The sequence below is a fragment of the Nannospalax galili genome, unplaced genomic scaffold (genome assembly GCF_000622305.1).
Source record: "Nannospalax galili isolate Female #2095 unplaced genomic scaffold, S.galili_v1.0 scaffold315, whole genome shotgun sequence".
NCBI classification, from domain to species: Eukaryota; Metazoa; Chordata; class Mammalia; order Rodentia; family Spalacidae; genus Nannospalax; species Nannospalax galili.
The window spans coordinates 498937-523502 of NW_008336851.1; positions in this window are offsets into that span (position 1 = coordinate 498937).

Below are 24566 nucleotides of genomic sequence, written 5' to 3' on the forward strand. Positions count from 1 at the left end.
CTCAGTTTGAAGCCAGCCTAGTCTACATTAGACCCTGTCTCAAAAATATCAAAATGCAAATTTGTCCAGACTCATCATATTTAGACTTTTCCTTTCTAGCACACTGGAGGTTTGCCAGAGAAGGAGTATTCTGTTTCTTCTTCTTTTTTTTTTTTTGGTCTGTTTTGAGACAGGGTCTCCTCGCTATGTAGACCAGGCTGGTCTTGAACTCACAGAGATTCGCCTGCTTCTGCCTCCCAAGTGCTGGGACTAAAGGTGTGCGCCACAATGCGAGGCCTATGTTTTTTTGAGGCAGGGTCTCTCTATAGAGCACTGGCTGGTCTGGAACTCACTATGTAGACCAGGTTAGCCTCAAACTCAGAGATTCTCCTACACCTGCCTCCTGAGTGCTGGGATTAAAGGCTTGTGTTACCACACCTGGCCGATGCTTGGAATTTTAAGGGAGACAATCTACCAGGTCTGTTGCTTTTGTTTCTGAAAGAAGGCACACCCAGGAGCCGGGCACCATCTTTGTGGGATAGACTTCCTTGGCTGACAGATAGTGGGCAACTTCATCTAGGGTAAAGGAGAACTGAGTTTGGACACCCAAACGGAATATGAGTCTCCACACTGTGGGGCTGGGGAAACCTGAGATCAGGCAGTAGCTACCGGAAGCTGCATGCTAACAGTTTGCAAACTTGTGTATTAATGTTGTTTTCCAAGGAGGTTTAGCAGCAAGTAAGCTGACATTTCATAAGAAGGAGGCATTGGGGGGAGGAGCCTCCTGATGGGCAAGTCCACCCCGCCTTGCTAGGTGACTAGACATCCATTTATTTATTGTCTCAGTTTACTTGTGAAAATTTCCCAGAAATATGGCAAAGTTTGAATTTGCAGTAGATTAGGGGGGTGCTCACTTGGTAGTGCAGATGGGTTTGTACTCTCAGCAATCCTCCTGAGTCAGCCTCCCAAATGCTGAGTTTATAGGCATGAGTTCATTCTGCTTTTAAGATTTACCCATCATATGTACATTCCATATTTCCTTTATCCATTCTTCTTTTGATGGATATTTGAGTTGTTACCACTTTTTGGCTACTATGAATAAGGCTGTTGTGAACATTTTGTACAAGTATATTTGAGTTTACTGCTTTTAATTCTTTGGATAGACATCTACAAGTGAAATTACTGGAGTATATGGTAATTCCATGTTTAGTTTTGAAATTGCCAAATACCTTGACTGTTAAACTGTGCCTTTGTTGTTACATTCTTTTTCTTTCTTTCTTTTTTTTTTTTTTTCTCTTTTTGAGACGAGGTCTCCCTGTAGCTCCAGCTGTCCTGGAACTCACTATGTAGACCAGGATGGCCTTGAGTTCACAGAGATCTACTTATCTCTGTTTCCTACCAAGCCTGGCTTACATTTCTTTTCTTTTTTTTTTTAATTTAAGATTTATGTTTTAAATATTTTATTTATTTAATTTTTTAACTTTTTATTTATTTATTTAGTGTATATGAGCATATTGCCTGAGTGCAAGTGGGCCCATGTTATACAATGCCCACGGAGGTCAGAAGAGACCGTCAGATTCCCTTGGAATTGGAGTTACAGCTGGTTGTTAGCCTCCATGTGGGTGCTGGGATTCGAACTCGGATCCTCTGCAAGAGCAGCCAGTACTCTTAACTACTGAGCCATCTCTCCAGCCCCCTTAAATATCTTTGTGTATATGTGTGTGGACCATGTACATGCAGTGCCCACAGAGGCCGGAGAGGGTGTTGGATTCTCTGGAACTGGGCCTACAGGTGCTTGTGACCTACCTGATCTTGGTGCTGGAAACTGAACCTGGGTCTTCTGAAAGAGAAGCAAGTGCTCTTAACCATGGAGCCATCTCTCCAAGCTCTGTTTTTGCATTTCTTTCTTTCTTTCTTTCTTTCTTTCTTTCTTTCTTTCCTTCTTTCTTTCTTTCTTTCTTTCTTTCTTTCTTTCTTTCTTTTTCTTTCTTTCCTTCCTTCCTTCCTTCCTTAAATATATTATTTATTATTTTTAGTTTATGTGTATGAGTGTATTGCCTGCATGTATGTGAGCGCACCCGTGTTGTGCAATGCCGCAGAAGTCAGAAGAGGGCACTGAATTCCCCTGGAACTGGAGTTAAGGACAGTTCTTAGCCACCTTGTGGGTGCTGGGAATCGAACCTGGGTCCTCTGCATGAGCAGTCAGCTCTTAACTCCTGAGCCATCTCTCCAGCGCCGGTTTTGTATTTTTTAAATCATTTCATTCTATTATAGCCCTTCTTCTATTTCATGCCATTTTTCTTTTTGAGGGCCTGAACTGTCTCTGGAGAGCTGCCCACGGTCTAATGTCCTCGTTGTGCACTCACAGTACCATTTATCATGCTCCTCCAGCCTCCGTACTTCCTGTTGAAAGTTAAAACTGTTTGGATTCTGGTTCAAGTTTTCTGTTTTTTTTTTGTTGTTGTTGTTGTTTGTTTTTGAGACAGGGTATTCTTATAGTCCTGGCTGATCTGGAGCTCAATATGTAGACCAGGTTGGCCTTGATTTCACTGAGCTCTGCTTGCCTCTGCTGAGTGCTGGGATTAAAGGCCTGTGCAACCATGTCTGGCTCAACTTTTTTTTTTTTTTAATGCTGATTTTTTAAAAGAATATTTTCATTTATTTTATTTTTTGGTCTTTTTGAGACAGGGTCTCCCCAGCAATCTTGGAACTGACCAGGCTGGTCTTGAACTCACAGAGGTCTGCCTGCCTCTGCTCCCTGAGTACTGGGATTAAAGGCATGTGCTACCACTCCCAGCCTCATTTATTCTTTGACAATTTCATGCATGTATACAATGTATCTTGATAGTCACATAAGTCCCTGGAATCTTCCAGTGACACCATAGCTATCATGATCTATTTAAATCTCTACTACTCACTGGTCAACATATTTAGCTCTGGTATTAATACGTTATTAATATAGCATACATGGTGGTTAAAGTACAAAAATCGTGTTGATCGCTGTTTGAGACAAAAGTGGAGCAAAGGCTGTTAAGTCATTGGAAGACGTGGAAAGTCATTTTAAATAAACCATCACATATAATTAAAAAAACAACCACCCTTAGCTGGGCGTGGTGGCGCACGCCTTTAATCCCAGCACTCGGGAGGCAGAGGCAGGCAGATCTCTGTGAGTTCAAGGCCAGCCTGGTCTACATAGTGAGTTCCAGGACAGCTGGGGCTACAGGGAGACCCTGTCTCAAAAAGACCGAAACAAAAAAACAAAACAAAACAAAACAACCCCCAAACCAACCAATGTATCTTGATCATATCCACTCCAAATCCCCCATCCCACTCCCCTGAACCCCCCAATACTTCCCCTTCCCACCTTCATGTCCTCCTTCCCTCCTTCTTAATACCTCACTGAATCCAGTTAGTGCTGCATGCATGTGCATGAGTGTGGGTCATCCGCAGAACATGGACAGCCTACTAGCGGCCGCAACCCTGAAGCGAAGTGATTGCCCCTCCCTCAGTAGTCATTAGTTGCTATTGGTTCCTCAATTAGAGGTGGAGCCTCATGAGCCCTTCTCCCATCCATGTTGAAATGTTGACTACCTTGATCTTGTGCAGGTGAGTATAGGTGCGGTGAGTTCATGAGTGTAACAGCCATGTCATGACCTGAGGACAGCACTTCACGGCACAGCTCCCCATCCTCCAGTTCTTAGGTTCCACTCCGTCTTCCGCCTTGCTCTCTGAGCCTTGGAGGGTGGTGCCGATGTCCCACTGGGGCTGGGCACTGCACAGTCACTCTCAGCACTTTGGCCGGTTATGGGTCTCCTTGTTGATTACTGTCTACTGAACAAAGAAGCTTCCCTGACCAAGGTTGAGAGCAGCACTAATCCATGGGTATAAATGTAAATATTTAGAAGGCAGTTTAACAGCATGTCCATTTAGCAAAACAACAGTTGTAAGTTCTGCTCTAGGGCCTATGACCTCCCTAAGCCATGGGCTTTTGACCAGGTTCACAGGATCAGGCACGAATTACCTATTGTAAAGCAGACCTCAAATCCAATTTATTGCACCAGAAGGCATGTCTTGCCTGGAAGGCTGATACTGTAGCATGCCGGGTCTGCCTCTGAGTAAGTTCATTATGACTTTTCTCCCCAAGCATCCTTCATAGCACCACCCAGCACTGTGAAAGGTAACCAGCAGGGAGGAAGTTTCAAGGTAAGTTCTAGCTTCCTTTCTCTGTGTCCCAAAATCAGAGTGTGTTGTGTCTTCAGCAATAGGGTCTTACCATCTAGTTAGTGGGCAAATAAGACGACTGGCAGTAGCCTGTTGTTTGCGGGATGGCTGAAGCCTCCCTGACCAATAACTTGCAGGGAGTTATCCCATGCCCTGCAATGGGAGCGTTGTCCAGGGATGCAGTGTACCTCCTTTCAGACTCCTATGCTGGGTTTTTGTCTGTTTGAGTTTGCATGGGTCTTGTGAATGCTGTCACCATTACTCATATGAGCGAGGTCCCAGGAGCCTGTAAGACTGTTTCCATATGGTCCTGCACCTCCTCCCCTGGCTCTACAATTGAACCTAAGGCCCACGGAATACAGTGGAACAAAGGGTAGAGGACACCGATGCATCACTCAGCTCTCATCAGTGAAGCTCCCTTGTGCAACAGAGGGCCATGAGCACAAAAGGCCAGAAATGGCCAAAGCATGGAGAATAGGAGTCTATAGAGGGTGGTCCTTGGACAGGATTCCTATATTAAGATGCTCTATCTTAAACGCAAGTATAATCATGTGGACAATGCAACGGAGACAAGAAAATAATAGGAACCAGTGTAATTGAAGTAGTGACCCCTCCCATGAGCCTGGAATTGTGCTCATCTCCCATGAACCTGAAGGGGTCCCTTCTTGTGAACTTGGAGCTGTGTTCCTGTCCTGTGACCTTGGAACTATGATTGTCTCTCATGAGCCTGGAGCTGTGGTCTCCTCATATCAGCCTGGAACTGTGGTTGTCTCCCATGAGCCTGGAGCTGTGGTCTCCTCATATCGGCCTGGAACTGTGGTTGTCTCCCATGAGCCTGGAGCTGTGGTCTCCTCATACCGGCCTGGAACTGTGGTTGTCTCCCATGAGCCTGGAGCTGTGGTCTCCTCATATCGGCCTGGAACTGTGGTTGTCTCCCATGAGCTTGCAGCTGTGTTTCTCTCTTATGAGCTGGGACTGTACTTGAAGTCCCCTCCTGGGACCCTGAAGTGGGGAGGGGCACCTCCCATGAGCTGGAGCTGTGGTCTCCTCCTGTGAACCTTTTTAGCTGTGGTCCTCTCATCTGGGGCTATGGTCACCTCCTGTGAGCTGAAGCTGTGATCTTTTCTGTAAGCCTGGAGCTGGGTCCCCTCCCACAAACCTTGTGCTGTGGTCCCCCTCCTGCGTGCCAGAGTTGTGATTCCCCTCACGTGAACTGAAGCTGTGTTCCCCTCCCATGAACCTGGACCCCTCCTGTGACCCCTGGAGCTGGAGGTGTGGTTCCCTCCTGAGAGCCGGAACTGTGGTCCCCTATTTTGAGCTGGGGCTGTAGTTCCCTCCTGTGAACTGGAATTTGGTCCCCTCCAGTGAGCTGGAGTTGTCGTTCCCTACTGTGAACCTGGAACTAAGGTCCCCTCCCATGAACCTGGAGTTGTGGTCCCTTCCTGTGAGCTGGAGCTGTGGTTGTGGTCCTCTCCGGTGAGTCTAGAGCTGTGGTTCCCTCCTGCAAGTTTTTCTGCAGTTTCTCTTTGTTGAATTGCTCTTCCACATCTTGCATTGTTTCTTCATTTCATTCAGCTGTTTGTTCATGTTCTCACTCAGGACCTTATGTCTTTCTTCTTTTCTTTTTTCTTCTTTTTTTTTGGTCTTTTTGAGACAGGGTCTCCCTGTAGCCCCAGCTGTCCTGGAACTCACTATGTAGACCAGGCTGGCCTCGAACTCACAGAGATCCACCTGCCTCTGCCTCCCGAGTGCTGGGATTAAAGGCGTGTGCCACCACGCCCGGCCTATTTATTATTTTTATTTTATGTGTATGCATGTATTGCCTGCATGTAGGTAAGTGCACCTGTGTTGTGCAATGCCCATGGAGGACAGAAGAGGTTGTCGGATCCCCTGGAACTGGAGTTACAGACAGTTGTTAGCTATGTGGGTGCTGGAATTCGAACCTGGGTCTTTTGGATGAACAGTCAGTGTTCTTAACCACTGAGCCATCTCTCCAGCCCCCATTTTACATATTTATATACCTAGGGTTGTATAGAGATTTCTCTGACAAAAAAGGGATCATGGGTGAAAAAATTTTATGAGAGCCTGATGTACAGAAGCAACTTTGGCTTGGAATTTACAAAATACCTACATCCTTCTTGGAACCAGAGTCTTAGGGGTGGATGGGGCTCTTTCATCTAGAGGTTTTTTTTTATAAATTCATTTTTATTTTATGTGTATGAGTGTTATACCTTCATATATGTAAGTGCATCCATGTTGTACAATGCCCTCAGAGGCCAGAAGAGGGTGCTACCATGTGAGTGCTGGATTCCAACTCAAGTCTTCTGCAAGAGCAGCCAGTGCTCTTAACTTCTGAGCCACCTCTCCAGCCCCCGCTTTTTAAGCTTTATCTATTTTTATTTCACATGTGTGTTTGCCTGCATGTATGGAAGTGCACAAAGTGTGTACAGTGCTCTCAGAGACCAGAAAAGGGCTTTGAATCTCCTGGAATTGGAGTTACAAGTGGTTGTGAGCTGCCCAATGTGGGTGCTTGGAACTGAACTGGGGGGGTCCTCTGCAAGAACTTAATTGGTGAGCCATCCTTGGGTTTTAAACAGTTTTACTGGGGATTCTGATGCAGCTGTTGGAAGAAGACAATGGCAGTAATAGAGGCATGGTCAGGGGATGTGATTGACCTTCAGGGCAATGCTCTCCCTCAAAGCAGCTAGCTAGGGAAGGGGGAAGAGGCCTTGGTATACTTGGCTTAAGAGCCATGGATGTGGTGGCTGGATGTGGTGACACATGCCAGGAGGATTGCCATGAGCATGAGGGCTAGTCAGTTCAAAGCCATCATGGGCTACATAGGGAGACTATCTTTAAAAAGAGAGTGAGGGCATGGCCGTGGTTTCAATCTATTATCTGTGCTCTTGAAAAGGATAATTCTGCCAGACATGGTGGTGCATGCCTTTAATCCCAGCACTCAGTAGGCAGAGGCAGGTGGCTCTCTGAGATGGAGGCCAGCCTGGTGTACATAGTGAGTTCCAGGCCAGCTGGGGCTGCAGGGAGACCCTGCCTCAAAAAGACAAAAGAAAAGAAAAGGATATTCTGTGATGATACCAGTGCCTTGGCAATCTATAGTGAAAACTGCTAATTCCATTGGAGTCTGGTTAAAGTTACTCATTTGTCATTGCAGTGTGCTAGACTATTGCTATCAACCGCCGAAAGATAAAGCCAGGGACTGGAGAGATGGCTCAGTGGTCAAGAGCACTGGCTACTTTTGCAAAAGACCCCAGCTAACAACTGTCCTTAACTCTAGTTCTAGGGGATCTGACGCCTTCTGCTGCTCTTGCTGGCATTGCACGACACAAGTGCACTTACATACAACACGGAAAAAACATACACGTAAAGGAAAATAGATTTTAAAAAATTAAGAAAAAAGATAAAGCCAAAGTCCTTCTCTGTGCTGTGATTCTGCTGGTATACTGGGTTTTACTGGTCAAGAATGAAGATGGAGATAGTGGTAAAGACCTTGCTGAAGTTGGAACACCTCTGAGTGCCCTTTCTCAGGTGCTGCTTTTACCATCTCTCTGCTCCGTCATCTCTTATCGCCCACTCCTTGTATGGTCCTCCTTCCCCGCTGTGTGCTGCTGTCTCTGACCATCTGCCTTTGGCTACCTCCTGCCGGGCATCTGTCAACTAGACTCTGGGTGCTGGCTACCCTTGTGGCGGTGATGGTTCTCTGTCTTCCGTAGTCCCTGAGTCAGGACAATCCCCACTCTTTGTCCATACCTAGAGCTCCTGGTCACCTGTTCTCAGGTTTTTAAGGGTCAATATCTATTTCAGTTGAGCTCTTTTAGGAAGATGATGGTGTTTCAGAGCAGAGGTACGTTCTAACAGTGGTTGCCTCTGCCCTGCAAGAAGGGTTTTCTTCTGTAGATTTCTAGATGGGCTACACCTCCTTTGATCTTTCCTTATTCTCTAAAGTAGTTTAGCTCTGTAGGTTGCAGGCTGTGTTGCTCTTCTACCCCTTTAAATTCAGAGCTCTGGGGGGGGGTGCTGGAGAAATGGATCAGTGGTTAAGAACACTGGCTGCTCTTGCAGAAGACCCGGGTTGGAATCCCAGCACCCACATGGCAGCTAACAACTGTCCGTAACTCCAGTTCCAGGGGATCCGACAGCCTCTTCTGTCCCCTTGGAGCTGGAATTACAGGTGTTTGTCAGTCTCCTGATGTGGGTGCTGAGAATCAAACTCTGGTCCTTATGATTGAGCAGCAAGTGCTCTTAGCTCTTGAGCCATTCGCCAGCCACTTTTTTTTTCGGTCTCTTTTAAGACAGCGTCTCCCTGTAGCCCCAGCTGGCCTGGAACTTGCTATGTAGACCAGGCTGACCTTGAACTCACAGAGATCCACCTGTTTCTGCTGCCCAAGTGCTGGGATTAAAGATGTGTGCCACTATGCCCAATCGTCACCTATAATCTTAATACTTAGAAAATAATTGTTAGGTTCTTGGTATAACTATTTAGACTTTCTTATGTGGTTGCAGATACCTATGATTGGGGGTTGTCTTAAGGTTTTTTTGGGTCACAAATAATACATCATTCCTAGAAAAATTAATCAAATATTATTTGATTTGATATCAGATTAAATTTGGAGGACAGAAGGAATTTGCTGAACAGTAGAGGCACTGTACTTCCAATGGGCTGAGGCTAGGAGGCAGGAAGAAATCTGGAACCATGTCTTACCGTTTCCAGAAAGGACTAAGACAAAGGTGTCTGGGGACTGCCCATAATGCTTTCCCAGCCCTGTATTCTTCTTAGGACGCCTTTCAAAGTCCTGTGGTACTGAGGATGTTAATCACAGAATTTCTGTCCCCATGCCACAGATACATTCAGACACAGGGGAGGGTGTGTTCCTCATCATTCTTTGATTGGCTTATTAACTCAGGGCTGGAGTATGATCCAGTCAGAGATATCCTTGATATCCTTGTAATGAATTCATGGCCTTGAAGGGAGATCCCATTTCCCTGAGGTTATTGTTAGACTGCAGGGGATGGAATCTGGCTTTTTTGGCGGGGGGCTAGGTCTTATGAAGCCCTGACTGTTCTGGAACAATGCTGACCAGGCTGGCCTCAAACTTGTGATCCTCCTGCCTCTGACTCACAAGAGCTGGGATTACAGGTATATGCCACCACAACCAGCTCTGGACCGTGGTGCTTCTTTTTTTTTCCTGTGTGTGTGTGTGTGTGTGTGTGTGTGTGTGCGTGTGCGCATGTGAGCATACATGTGTGTGCAGGTGCATGTTCTTGTGAATGTGTGGAAACCAGAGGCTGGCATTGGGTGCCTTCCTCTATAGCTCTTTACCTTATTTTTGAGACAGAACCCCTTACTGAATCTGGAGTTGTCCCTTTCAGCTAGACTGCCTAGTCTGTAAACTCTGGGAATTCTCCTGCCTCTGTTCCCACAGTGTTGGGATTGCAGGCATGTGCCAATGTATCTAGATTTTACATGGTGCTGGGGATCAGAACTCAGGTCCTCATGCTTGCATGACGGCACTTTCCCAACTGATCCATCTCCCTAGACCTCTTTCTCACCCTCTCTTTCTGACCCTGATATCTCTAAAAGTCTTTATGCTTATGATGGGAAGATCCAAGTAGACTCAAGAGATGAAGAGAGGGGGCTGGAGAGATGGCTCAGTGGTTAAGAATACTGGTTGTTCTTGCAGAAGACTCGGGTTCAAATCCCAGCACCTACATGGAAGCTAACAACTGTCTGTAACTCCAGTTCCAGGGGATCTGATGGCCTCTTCTGACCTTGGTGGGCATTGCACAACACGGGTGCACTTATCTACACGCAGGCAATATACTCATATACGTAAAATAAAAATAATAAATAAAATACTAAAAAAAAAGAGAGAAAAGCTTATCACACAGTTGTGCTAGAAGCTGTGAGGTCAAAACTGACTGTATTTCAGTTTCTACTACCTGTTTTTGAATGAGAGTTGACTAATATCACTTCTTTTTGAAACAGGGTTTCCCTGTAGCCCCAGCTGGCCTGGAACTCATTATGTAGACCAGGCTGGCCTTGAACTCACAGATCCACCTGCCTCTGCCTCCCAAGTGCTGGGACTACAGCCATGTGCCATCACACCCAGCCATAATTTGTATTTATTTTTAATTTATGTGTATGAGTGTTATGCCTGCATGTATGTAAGTGCATTCATATCATGCAATGCCTGTAGAAGACAGAAGAGGGCATTTGGAATGATAGATGGTTAGCTGCCATGTAAGTGCTGGGGTTTGAACTGGGTGTTCTGTAAGATTAGCCAGTGCTCATAACCACTGAACCATCTCTCCAGCCCCCTAAAACCAGTTCTTTAAAAAGTTTAAAAGGTTTTTAATGTCTCTCTGTCTGTGAGTGTAGGAGCTATCAGAGGTTACAGCTGTTGGACCCCCTTGAGCTGGAATCAGTAACTGCTGGATGTGGGAACTGGGCACCAAATTCCAGACCGCTGAAGAGCAGTCTTAACCACTTTTTTGGCTCATCTGCCAATAGTTCTCTTTTTGGATATAGGTACAGGAACGTGGGCCCCTGGAGAACAGTCGAGGCTTTGCAAAATGTTACAGCTCAAAAGCTCTTGGGAGCCTCAGGATGCAAACCCAGTAACGCATCACAGAGCAAATCTGCAGATCCTCAGCAGAAGTAGCAGAAGCAATTTCTGTGTCCAGCAGGTCTTGAAAGCTGGAAATAGCCTCAGGAATGACTTCTACTTCTCTTTTCCACACCAGCTGGTTGAGTGGAGTCTCAGGCTGAGGTAGGAATGGGTCCCTCTGCCTGCAGCCTCTGATGAGTCCTGGAGGGATTCCAGGGAGCTGCCCGGCTAGGGCAGAAGCCTCAGGCACAGGGAACGCCCCCTACAAGTCTGTCCAGGAAAAGTCTTGAAGCAGGTTTTCTTCTCCGATGAGCAAGCCAGCAAGGAGCCAGACCTTGAAGTGTTCAGCCTTTCTTCTTTCAAGAGGGGGCCTTCAATCTGCTTCCTCTGAAGGCAGCAGGAGCCCTGAGGTCTTCCTTAACTCTGCAGGACCCCGCACCCCCCCCTTCATATTTATACAGATGCCAGGGTGCCATCTGGGCCCTGATTGGCTGAATGTGGGTACCCCCTCCTTCATATTTATACAGGTGCCATCTGGGCCCTGATTGGCTGAATATGGGTATGCAAATAAGGTGAGAAATAGGACCAATCTCGGAAGAGCTGTGAAACCTGGTAGCGTAAGGGAAGAATCCCCAGGTTCACCCTCAGGTCCCTGGTCTCTGCAGATAGGAAACTTTTAAGAAAGTTTGTGTTTGTTCCCGGTAGCCACAGGGACCTTTGTAGTCTCCGGTGGCTTCCCTGCCTCTTACAGCCTGGGGATTTGACTCAGCCAGTTTTTTTGTTTCTGTTTGTTTCTTTTTTGGCTCCTCCTGCTGCGATTAACGGCTATCAGCAGTCCTTTCTCTGCTCTCTGTGGCTCCTTTGTGCTTCTGGGCTTAGGCCTGCTGGCTGCAGGAAGGCTTTTAGAAAATTTGGCCAGTGCCTGTAGTCACACAGGAAAACGAAGGCTGCTGGAAATAGACCTTAGTAGGGGTGTGGGATGTGGGTGGTAGGACAGGGATTTATAGGGGAGGGGAGCTACAGAAGTCACCCTAGGGCATGTGTCCTGGGAAGCAGGGTGTCCTTATTCATAGGGCTCAGTTTTTGAGGGGCCAGCAGAGTGCTACCCTGGTTTCTTTGCCTAGACGTCAGAACCTTTCATGTGGATTCCCTGTTTCCAGTTTCTTTCTGTGGCCCTCCCTTCTTTTCTGGATTTACTTCCTCACTCTTCACACTGATCAAGGTTTTCCCCAATATAGACTTTAAGTTTTGGGTGATTTTTAGCTAATAAGAGGTCTAACTTATGCATAGTCTTTAAAAAATGTTACAGAGCCCTCTCTTAGCCTCCACAATTCCCCTATTTTTGTCATTAAAAAAAAAAAAAGATCCTGCCTGTAGCTGCCTTTCTGTAAATAAAGTCTTAGAAAACTTCAAAAAAAACAAAAAAAAAAAAAAAAACCCTGCCTGTAGCTGCCTTTCTGTAAATAAAGTCTTAGAAAACTTCAAAAAAAAAAAAAAAGAAAAAGAAAAAAAGAAAAAAAATGCTATTTATTTTATATGTATGTTTTGGCTGCATGTCATGTAATGCTCACAGAGGCCAGAAGAAGGTATCAGATCCCTTGGTACCAGAGTTGTAATGACTAGAGCAACTCTATTTTTTAAAAAAAGTTTTATTATTTTATTTTATTTTACTATATGTATGTGTATATTGCCTGCATGTATGTAAGTGCACCCGTGTCTCGCGATGCCTGTAGAAGACAGAAGAGGCTGTCAAATCCCTGGAACTGAGTATGGACAGTTATTAGCTGCCATGTGGGTGCTGGGATTTGAACCTGGGTCTCCTGCAAGAACAGCCAATGTTCTTAACCACTGAGCCATCTCTCCAGCCCCGAAACTCCATTTTGTACAAAGTAGCCGCCGTAGACTTTAAAAATCAGAGATGCAGCCAGCTCAAGGTCTGAACTTAGTTGCTTTCCCTTAGAAGAGTGTTTTTCTTTGACATAGTTGACCACAGAACAATATATCACCACCCAGACATTGCAGCTATGTTTTTTGCCCATCCAAGGGAAAATAGCCTAAACAATATCCTGTCTTTCTTTGGCATGATTCTGTAAATTCAGTACAATTATGGAAAGAATATTTAGACTGCTCCTTACTGTCAAAGTCTCTATACATCTGTTAAGAAAATGACTAGCAAGTGCTTGTTTTGGCCTCTGTAAACTTGCTTATTGCTGTATTTAAGGGTCAGGTCAGTGACCCCACTGTCCTTGCAACTGCTTGTGGTTTCTGCCTTTAAAAAGCTTCTCCTCCCCTCCCTGCTCCACTGCAGTCTCTGATCCGGCCTCTGGAGATCATCAGTCTTGCTGCAGCAATACAATTTGGCTAATTAAAATCTGAATTGGGTCTGGTGGTCTTTACCCAGTGGTCTCGAACTCTGTAACAGAGTTACTGGTAGTTGTTGGCTGAACCCTGCTCTTACCCCCTGAGTCATCTCTCCAGCCCCATAGTCTTTTTTTTTTCCCCCTTAACTTATATTTTATTGAATTTTTGTGTATTTCGTACATAAAATCATCTTTATACTCCCTTCCCCCTTTACCTTCGGCATCCTCCCATGGCACCCCCCTGTTAGCTCCCCTCCCCCGGACTGAAGTTCATACATTCTATCATTTATGTTAAGGCCTATTATGTAAAGTTAGAGTCCTGAGATGTCCCCTCAGTGCAAGTTCCCCTACTAGGGTTTAGTCAGTCTATCTAGAGTCTCTCCCTTCAAGAAGGTCAGCTCTTCCTCACCCAGCAGTAATCAGCTGCCAATAATTCTTCAACTGAGATGGGGCTTGCTGTTCATTTCCACACTTCTGTGCTGGGTTTTTGTCTGCCCAAGTTTGCATGGGTCTTGTGCATGCTGACACCATTGCTGTAGGCTTGTATGAGATGGGTCCCAGGTGTCTGTAGCACAATTTCTTTATGGTCATGCACCTCCCCCCTAACTCTTACAGTCTTTCTGCCCCCTCTTCCACAATGGTCTCTGAGCCCTGGGTGGGCGGACCTCAATATAGGACTCCTGTCCAAGGACCCACACTCTGCAGACTCTTATTCTCTGTGTTTTGGCCATTTGTGGCCGTTTGTGTTCCTGGCCCTCTGTTGCATGAGGGAGCTTCACTGATGAGAATTGAAGGATGCATCAGTGTATTCTTTATTCTATGTTCGGTGAACCTTAGGTGTAAAGGATGCATCCTAGGTGTGCCAGTTAGGCTTGGGCAATTCACAGAGAATCTCTGTGTGTGACCGACGGTGTAGTCTGCAGTAATCTGTCTGTTGGAAAAGAAGCTACATTGATACTGAGATACTTGTTTATAAGGACTTGGTGCTAGGATCCACAAGTGAGGGAGAACATGTGTCTTTTGTTTTTCTGAATCTGTTACTTCATTTAGTATAACAGTTTCTAGATCCATCCATTTACCTGAAAATTTCATTATTTCATCTTTCTTTGCTGCTGAGTAGAACTCCATTGTGTAAATATACCACATTTTCATTAACCTCTTGTCAGTCGAAGGGCACTTAGGTTGCTTCCATCTCTTAGCTATTGTGAGACAGCAGCAACAAACAGTTGTACAAGTGTCTCTGCAGTAGGATGAATCCTTTGGGTGCCAAGGAGTGGTATAACTGGGTTATATGGTAGGTTCATTTTTAGTTTTATAAGAGTTCTCCACACTGGTTTTGATAAGGTTTGTACGAGGTTGCAATCCCACCAGAATGAACATTCCCTTTTCTCCACGTCCTCGCCAGCATTTGGTATCATTTGTTCTCTTGATCTTAGCCAGTCTGACTGGAGTAAGATGAAATCTTAAGGTGGTTTTAATTTGCAGTTCCCTAATTACTAATGATGTTGAACACTTTTTAAGATGCTTCTTAGCCATTTTTATTTCTTCCTTTGAGAACTCTCTGTTTAGATCTTTAGCCCATCTTTTAACTGGGTCATTTGTTTTCTTGATTCTTTGTTGAGTTTTTTAAATATATTCTGGATGTTAAAACTGTTAGATGTGTCACTGGTGAAGATTTTTTTCCCACTCTGTGGGTTTTCTCTTCACTGTCTTGATTGTTTCTTTTGCTGTACAGAAGCTTTTCAGTTTAATGAGGTCCCACTTACTGATTGCTGACCTTAATTCCTAAGCAACTGATGTCTGATTTAGAAAATCTTTCCCTACACCAATATCTTGTAGGTTTTTGCCAATGTTTTCTTCTAATAGTTTCAGAGTTTCCATTTTCACATTGAGGTCTTTGATCCATTTGGAGCTGACTTTTGTGCAAATGAAAGATAAGGATCTAGTTTCATTCTTCTACAGGTGGAGATCCAGTTCTGCCAGCACCATTTGTTGAAGATCCTCTCTTTCCTCCACTGTGTGTTCTTGGCACCTTTGTCAATTATTAGGTGACTGAAATTGCATGTACTCAGGTTCTGGTCTTCAATTATGTTCCATTGATCTGTGTGTCTATTTTTGTGCCAGTACCATACTGTTTTGATGACTGTAGCTCTGTAGTATAGTTTGAAATCTGGTATAGTAATCCCCCCAACATTGTTCTTCATGCTCAGGGTTGCTTTGATTATCTGGGGTCTTCTGTGCTTCCATATGAATTTAAGGATTTTTTTTCTAATTCTGTGAAGTATGTCATGGGGATTTTGATTGGGATTGCATTGAATCTATATGTTGCTTTTGGTAGGATGGTCATTTTCACAATATTAGTTCTTCCAATACATGAGCATGGGAGGTCCTTCCATCTTCTGGTGTCTTCCTCAATATCTTTCTTTAAAGCTTTAAAATTTTCATTGTAGAGATCTTTGGATCTTTGATGTCTTTGGTCAGGTTTATTCCAAGATATATATATTTAAAAAAATTTTTTAAAGGCTATTGTGAATGGGAGAATTTCCCTGTAGTCTTTCTTTAATTGCTTGTTGTTGGTATATAGAAAGGCTACTGACTTTTGTAGGTTAATTTTGTAACCTGCTACTTTGCTAAAGGTTCACTGCATAGAGTCTTAATGACATGGAACTAAGTATGAGGCCATTGGAAATCAAGGAGGGAGAAACATTCCTAGCTGGGGACTCAGAGCAGGAAGTGGCTCCCGAACTGAGCCTTGGAAAAAATCTCAAAGTTTTAGACACTGAAAGTGGAGGGAAGGACCCTGGGCCCTGGGATGAGAAATAGCAGGAGGAGAGTGTGGATTCAGTGGTGTTGAAGAAGGAATATAGGGTGGGAAGACAAGACTAGACATGCAGCTTGGGAGGACCAGAATGTCATACATACCAGAAGAACCAAGGGACCCAAAAGCTCAGCGTTGAAAGAAACTGTTTCCTTGGACTAGAATCCATGTGGACAAGCAGGTCTCTTCGCTGGATTGACCTTAGAGAGTCCAGTGCTTTGGAGTAGCTTTCTTAGGGTGTTCTAAACTCTCCTTGGCTGTCTGGGTTGGACTGTGCTAGGAGTATTAGTTGGGGTAGGTACTGTGAACCAGGATTGGGTCTGTGGGGTTCATGGTCTCCAGGAGCCATTTTTCAACACTTTCTCTGATGACTAAGACCAGTCAGTTCTCCTTGTAAACCAAGTCAGGATCAGGACCCAGGTGGAACCTAGCCATGTTACTTCTCTTGTAGTATTCTCTGACTTTCTACTCCAGGTTGGGGGGTTGTAGGGGATCTCAAACCTATGGCTTAGTCTTGGAGCTAAGCTTCCATACTGGCAACTACTAGACAGATTGCTTCTACTGGTGAGCAATTTCTTTTGTGGGAGCACATGAGTTTGGGTTACCCCAGTTTGTTGTATATTAGATAAGTTTTAGGCTCTAGAATACAAATGGTTCACTGCCAGCTCTTGGGCTTGACTGTGTATATGTCCATGCGTCAACTCTCATCCACTGGTGCTGCAACCAAAATGTTGCTTGGGTCTCTGGCATCTGAGAGCAGTGGGAGTGGCAGCAAACACACTCTGTGATTGCTTTCCATCCTGCCGATAGCACTAGAACTATCAGCTCAGCCCCTGTGAACATCACACTATGTGTTGGGCAGTCCTCTGGAGGTGGCCTGTCTACCTTCTCCAAGGGTTCTCAGCACTAGTTCCATAATGCCAAAGGGTCGCCATGATGAATGTCCTTACATGCTTTGACAGTTATGGTGGGCACAAATGAGGCTGTTTTCACTGACAAGAGTCCCCTGGCCAACTCTTCTTGCTGATGGTATATGAAAGGCTGGGGTCTGGTCAGCAGACAAAGAGATCACATTCTACAGATCCAGTGAAAATGGGTAATGAGTGCCAGAAGAGTTGTGCACGGCCGAATAATGTGCTGTTTGATGTTTATGCTATAAAATTTCTAATAATAAATTTAATATATTTTGAAAACAAATAATTGTAAATATTGCCTACTTTGGGCAAAATTTGCATTTGTGATCATGCTAATAAAAAGAAAGCACTGCCAGGTGTGGTGGCGCATGCCTTTCATCCCAGCACTCGGGAGGCAGAGGCAGGCGGATCTCTGTGAGTTCAAGGCCAGCCTGGTCTATGTAGTGAGTTCTAAGCCAGCTGGGGCTACAGGGAGACCCTGTCTCAAAAAGACCGGAAAAAAAAGAAAGCACCAGCATAGACTTGGAGAAAATCACTATAAGTCAGCGCTTGGTGCAACATCATGAGTAATTATGGAGCCAGAATTAAATAGATGGTATTGAGTTGTTGCAGGGATCAGAAGGTCTATATTGTTTTAATAGAGACAGTTTCTGAAGGGCCAGAGCATTGTGAGGAATATCAGCCTTGTAATTGATGAAGTCACAAGGAAAGACTGGTTGACCACAAAGAGCATGAAGAGATGGGTCCTCGGCTGAACAGGTGTGTACACGCTGTGGTGAATCTTCATGTGCACTGACTGAACAGTAAACAAATATATGTATGCATTTCTTCAGTCAATTAGTTTTGTAATACTTTTTTTTTTTGTCTTTTTGAGACAGCGTCTCCCTGTAGGCCCAGCTGTCCTGGAACTCACTATGTAGACCAAGCTGGCCTTGAACTCACAGAGATCCTCCTGCCTCTGCCTCCCCAGTGCTGGGATCAAGGGCCTGAGCTCTCAGGCCCCGTTCTTGTAATGCATTTATAAAATCAAATTTTTATGTTGATAAGGTCTCTGCAAAATACATTTTCTCAGGGCTTACACATCCTAGGGGCAGTCTTGCATTGGGTGCTGTTTGAGAGACCACTGGCACCCACCCTTACCCCTGTGGGCAAACAGGTCAATCCTGGTCTTCAGAGAACAGGTCACTGCTCACCTGAAGCTCGGCATCCTTATGTGGCTGTCAGGTTCCATGCGCTAAATGAACATGGAATTGAAAAGTGATGTTTTACAGCATAGGAGACCTGGACCAGGAAGCAAAGAATGGTGGGAAAAAGCTTGCCCGAAGTCTGAGCCATAATCCAGGGTGTCCCTGGGCTCCTCTGGTGCCTAACCCTTGCTTCCTATTTGGTCACTGCATCCAGTTGGTACTGCCTTGTATGAAGATGTATTAAGGTTCTCCAGAGAAAGAGAATCAACAGGAGATACACACACATGCATACAAATGATAAGATACTATGGAAACTGGCTCATTTGATTTTGGAGACTGCAAAGTCTCACCATCTACTTAAGGTTTGTATGTAAGCTGGAGCTGCAGAAAAACTAGTGTGTTACTCAGTCCAAGACCAAAGGCCCGAGAACCAGGAGCTCCAGTGTCTGATTGTCCTTTCTTAAGAAGAGAGAATTCAGCTTTCTTCTGCATTTTCGTTTTATTATGGCCCTCCAGAAACTGAATGATGCTTTTTCACTTGGTGAGCGTGGGTCTTCTTTACTAGGTTACTGACTCAAGTGCTAATCTTTCCTGGAAGCACCCTCACAGGCACACCCTATTTGGGTATCTGTTAGCCTACTCAGGCAGACATAAAATTACTCATTACAGAGCTCTTCTAAATTTCCTGTCTTCATCCCATCACCCGAGCCTTGGTTGGGTCTCATCATCTCTTCCAGGACATCCTTTCTTCTCCCCATCTCCCATAGTCATGTTTATGCTTCTCATTTGGTAATTTTTATAATTTTATTTTGGGTTTTGAAACAAGAGTCTCACTGTGTACCCTAACCTGTCCTGAAACTCACTATACAGCCTAGTATACAGCCAAGACTGGCCTTCACATGTGATTCTCCTGCCTCAGCCTCCCAGGTGCTGGGATTATGGGTGTGTACCACAGCTTTCAGCAGCATCTATTTGTTTTTGGACAGCTTTACATGCATCAGGTTTAAAGAGTCAACTCATGAAGGCCAGTGGTTCAAAACAGAAGCCTCTGCCACCTTCCTCTCCACTTTCCCCTTTGGGTGCTCATTTGCAACCTTTGCAGCAGGCTGAGACCAGGCTGCTTAATAGAGTAGATTTCAGAATCTATATATCTATAGGGCTTCCTTCACTAGCGGCCGAGAAGCCCACTGATAACTCTTCCGGTGTCCCTGCTGGAGGTTTGAAACCTGGCTGCCGGGGCTGGGGAGGCAGCGGAAGAAGCTGGATGGGGCATGTCTCCACGTTCATCTTGTAACCCCACTTTGATCCCGTTCTCAGAGTGGTGCCCTCATTCTGCTTCGTGTGCTAGTTCAAACACCCTCCATTTTACCCTTTGTCAGAATGAGGAGGGAATAGACAAATTCCCTGGAGAAACTGATCTTTGACTCTGTTTTTGTCTCCAACCTCATCAACCTCCTTGTCCCTCACCGGAGGTACCTGGTATCATTTCTGGAGCTATTTATTGGTTCTGGGTATAAATGGAATTTGCTTTTCTCTTCCCTCAGGTTCAGGACGGAGATCTCCTGATTCTGCTGCATTGCCATTTGTCTACTTGTGCTTCAGCTTCCAGAATGCTGCTGTCGATGCCTCTCTGCTTTTTCTCCTTATGAATTTTTAAAAAAATTTACTTATTATTTTAATTGTTTTATGTGTATGAGTGTATTGTCTGTATGTATGTTAGCGCACCTGTGTCATGCAGTGCCATGGAGGTCAGAAGAGGGCTTTGGATTCCCCTGGAACTGGAGTTAAGGATAGTTTGTTGCTGTCATGTGGGTGCTAGGAATTGAACCCGGGTCCTCTGCAAGAACAGTCAGTGCTCTTAACTGCTGAGCCATCTCTCCAGCCCCTCTCTTTATGAATTTTAAAATAATGTACTGTATTTTAAAATTTTTTCCAGGTTGAAGATGGAACCCAGGGTCATGCACATGCTAGGTGAGCACTCTTCTGTTGAGCTACATTACATCTCCAGTTCCTTATGGATTTTTAATCTTTATTTTAATTAAAAAATATTTTATTATTTTTATTTTTTATGTGTATGAGGGTTTTGCCTGCATGTATGTGAGTGCATCATGTGAGTGCAATGCCTGCAGAGGACAGAAGAGGGTGCTAAATCCCCTGGAACTGGAGTTATGGATGGTTGTTAGCCACTGTGTGAGCACTGGGAATTGAACCTGGGTCCTCTGGAAGAACAGTAAGTGTTCTTGACTGCTGAGCCATCTCTCTAGCCTCCTAATCTTTTTTTTTTTTCTGACAGTACTGGACATTAAACCCAGGGCCTGGTGCATGCCTGGAAAACTCCACCACTGAGCTATACCCCCAGATGGATTTTCCTTTTTACCTATTTTTAATTAATTGATTATTATTATTAGTGTGTATGTGTGTGTGCATGTGTGTATGACGTGAATGCCATGGCGCATGTGTGGAGGTCAAAGGACAACCTAGTCAGTCAAGTCTCTCCTTACTTTCTTTATCCTCTTCTTCTCCTCCTCTCCCTCCTCCTTGTTCTCTTCCTTTTCTTCTTCCATTTCCTCCTCTCTCCTCCCCTCTGCTTCTTCTTTTGAGATAGGGTTTTAGGCTGTCCTTGAATTTCTGATCTTCCTGCCTCCACCTCCCAGATGCTAGAATTATTGTGTGTACTACCATGCTCAGCTCACAGATGGAGTTTTAATCTTTTTTTTTTTTGTCTTTTTGAGACAGGGTCTCCCTGTAGCCCCAGCTGTCCTGGAACTCACTATGTAGACCAGGCTGGCCTTGAACTCACAGAGATCCACCTGCCTCTGCCTCCCAAGTGCTGGAACTAAAGGCGTGTGCCACCAAGCCCAGCATGGAGTTTTAATCTTTAAAAGCAACAACAACAATGAAAGGACTTCAGGAAGGAGAGGAGATGAATGAATCCACCACCATTAACTACTAGAATGCTCTTCCTAACATGGAAGCCTGACCATGAAGCCTGTTCAAAGCACTCCCACGGCTTTTCTGCCATCAGGGGGTGAGATAGAAATCTTGTGTACATTTTTAGGCTCTGTCCCAAATCAGGGTTTACTCTCTTCACAGATTAGACTCTACTTGATTTTTATTAATTTTAATGGACCAGAGATTTCTGGACATATAGAGACAGACAGAGAGTCAAAAGTTTACTTTCGTTCTTTATTAAATGCCAATTCTAAAACAATATCATCTACATCACTTTTAGCACTTTCCCACTCACTGGGAAACTTGTTAGACATCAGGATCCCTGAGACACCTCAGTGATGGTGTGGACTTGTGTGTGTGTACATGTGTTCACACCTGCAGTCTGCAGCTTGAGCCACTGCGGGGAATGTTCAGTTTATGTTGCCAGCGTCTAGAAGGCAGACTCCTTTTTTGTATTCTTTCTGGGGCATAAATTGCAGCTGGTGTGATGAAATTTGTTCAGTCTTGTTTACTACTAAATCACAGTGGACCACACAAATGGTCGTCTTGGGTTGTCCTGTTAGACCTAAACCAAAGGGACAGGCATTTCCCTAATATATTAGCGACATGTACATCATAGAGTGAGTTGGCAGCATCACATGAAAGGAGGGGGATTGGCATTTGCTGTCTCTTACTTGGTGATGGCATGAAGCAATCATTTGAAATAAATGGAGGTCCTTTCAATGGACCTTCCTCAAAAAGAGGATAGAGAGCTCTTCTTTGTGCTGCTTTATCAAGAAAAATGTCCACAACAGCAGCTTCAGCAGGGCGTGAGGACACACGGAAATTTTGCTGGCAGCCTCTGATGAATCACAGTGAAGGCTCTTCGCTGTATCTTTGCAGTGTGTGTGTCCTCTTTCCAGAACAGATCACCTCTACTTTCTAGTTCAGCTGCACAGCTCTACCTGTGCTTTCTGCAATGGCCAATTCATTTTCCATGAGATTGCTGTTGTGAAAACACAGCAGTCTTGTTCTCACATCAGAGCCTTTGCATTCTTCTTCTGTCTGTTCTGTCATACCTGCACATCTCTGCATGGCTTGACCCTCATTTCATTCAGACCGACTTCCAGATCATCACTGTCAAAGCCTTACACCCAGCGATCATTAGGAACCCACCTGTGGTAAGGCACACTGTGTTTATTGCTTGTTGCAATGAAGGGGAACACAGCCTGGGGCACTGTGAGTGCCTTAGTAAGGGGGTGTCAGAAAGGGCATAGAAGGTTTGAGCTTGTTTTTGTCTAGATTCAGCACAGCCACAGAGCTGCCTTGTCTGAGGCTGACATCCTGTGAAGTTGTTTATATTCAACAGGAGAGCATCTTGGCCTTGCTGTGAGTGTCCCCCAGACATGGACAGCAGGGACTGCCTTGACTTTTTGCCCCCAGTGTAAAGAGCAGAAAGTTGGGGGGCGGGTGACGGGTGTTGAGGGAAAGGATTTTGAATGATCCGATGAGATTTTATTTGGATGTTCAGCTAGCAATCCCTTTTCTGGTGTGGTCACAATGGTCTTCAGCCAAGCTCCTCCCTGTGCTGTGAAGGCTGTGAGGGCAGGGGCATGTCCTTTCCCCATGGAGTGTTAGGTTTTGGGGAGCAGGATACAGGTATAGGAGAGAAAGAAAGAGCTCACACAAGACCTCAGACGGGACTACATTTATTCAAAGGGCACAGCGAGGGATAGGCACCTTCCTGCATGCTGGAGGCAACTACACTGTGAATTGGGATAGTTAGCGGTCTTAAAGGGGCTAGGGCATGAGGAAGCGGATGCCTTATTTTCCCAGATCCCTTGCTCAAGCAGGATAGGCTATCTTGAGCAACAGCCTGTCTCCAACAATTCTTGAGTTCTGGGAGTGGCCAATTTCTAGATAAGGTTAGTAGCAGTCTCAGAGGCAGATAAGGTCAGCAGCAGTTTCAGAGGATTTCTGGTTCTCTGTCATGGAGAAACACAGGGCTAGTGCCTAAGACTTTGCCTTAACTGACAACACAGCTCATTATGCTTGCTACGGCCTCTGGCAGGGCTCGAGAATGCTACCTGTGTTCTTCAGAGTAAGGGACCTGTGGGCCACAGGGTGGGAAAGAATCAAACAGAGAAGCTTAGACTCAGGCAGCCAGAAGCTATCTGTGTGTTTGTGATTCTCTGGGGCAACTTTAGGGCCCGAGGACTTTGACCCCATTGTGGGGCCCCTGCCTTGCACATACCATCTGGGGCCTGGCTCTTCCTCTAAAACAAAACAATAAAACAAAACTCTCCATCTCTACTGCCAAAAACCAGAGGAGGCAGATGGCAGAGGCCTGCAGGTTTCAGGAAGGGGCTTAGAATAGGGATAAGTGGTCGAAACTTCCAAAATGGGGGACATAGAGAAATTATTGGTTATCTGGTTCTAATTATCTAATTTTAACCTCATAGCAGCCCATTAAAGTATAATCAGTTTTTATCCGTATTTTATAAATGAAGAGGCACAGTTTCTGAGAGGCTGTATCGTTTGTCCAGAGATATACAGCTAATGAGGACAGAGATTGGGGCCAGACACAGGTCTGTCTCAAATTGCCTTCTCACCATGCTGTGTGGCCTTAATGGAGGGGTCTGGGCATTTGAACTAAGGAACTCCAATTGAAGAACTCCCTGGATCATGAGCCTCTAGATCAAATGCTCTGATGCTCAGACAGGCGGGAAGTAGCCCAAGTAGGGATCAGAGTATGGGACCTGTCACAGCACGAGAGACAAGAGAGGATGAGAGAGGATTCTATTCTATCCTGCACTCTGGGTTAAGTGGATTTTCTTCAGCAGGTGGTGCCATTTCCACAGGTCTATGTGAAAAACCTTGCCTCAGTTGAGCTTTTCCTTTCCTGAGAGCATCATAGTTTCCTCTGTGGCCACTAGGGGGAGGTGCTCCCCTGGAACTTTCTGTGAAGGACCATCACACTGACTTTCAGAGGCATCCAGGATCCCAACGCATTTTTTTTTTTTTTTTTTTTTTGTTATTTACTGCTGTTTGCTTGTTTTGAGAGAATATGTCCCTAAGACACTGAAGTGATGATCTTCTTGCTTCAGCCTCCCAAGTTCTGGGATTACAGGTGTGCACCATGATGTCAAACTGGACTCAAGTTTCTGACAGCATGCACCATCCAGTTGTTTGTATGTTCCTTCAACTTGGTGAGCTCCTTCCAGGTACCAGACATTGCCTCAGGCTGTGGGGCTAATGTGCAGACTTGGGGAAATAGCATCTCTACCTCCATAGAAGAACTATATTCCATCAAGCCACTGGCTCTCTGATCATGTTCATGTGCTAAAACTACTGGAATCTGGTTTTGTAACATGATCTGTCCTCACTGGGTGTGGTGGCGCACACCTTTAATCCCAACACTTGGGAGGCAGAGGTAGGGGGATCTCTGTGAGTTCAAGGCCAGCTTGGTCTACATAGCAAGCTCCAGGCCAGCTGGGGCTACAGGAAGACCCTGTCTCAAAAAGACAAAA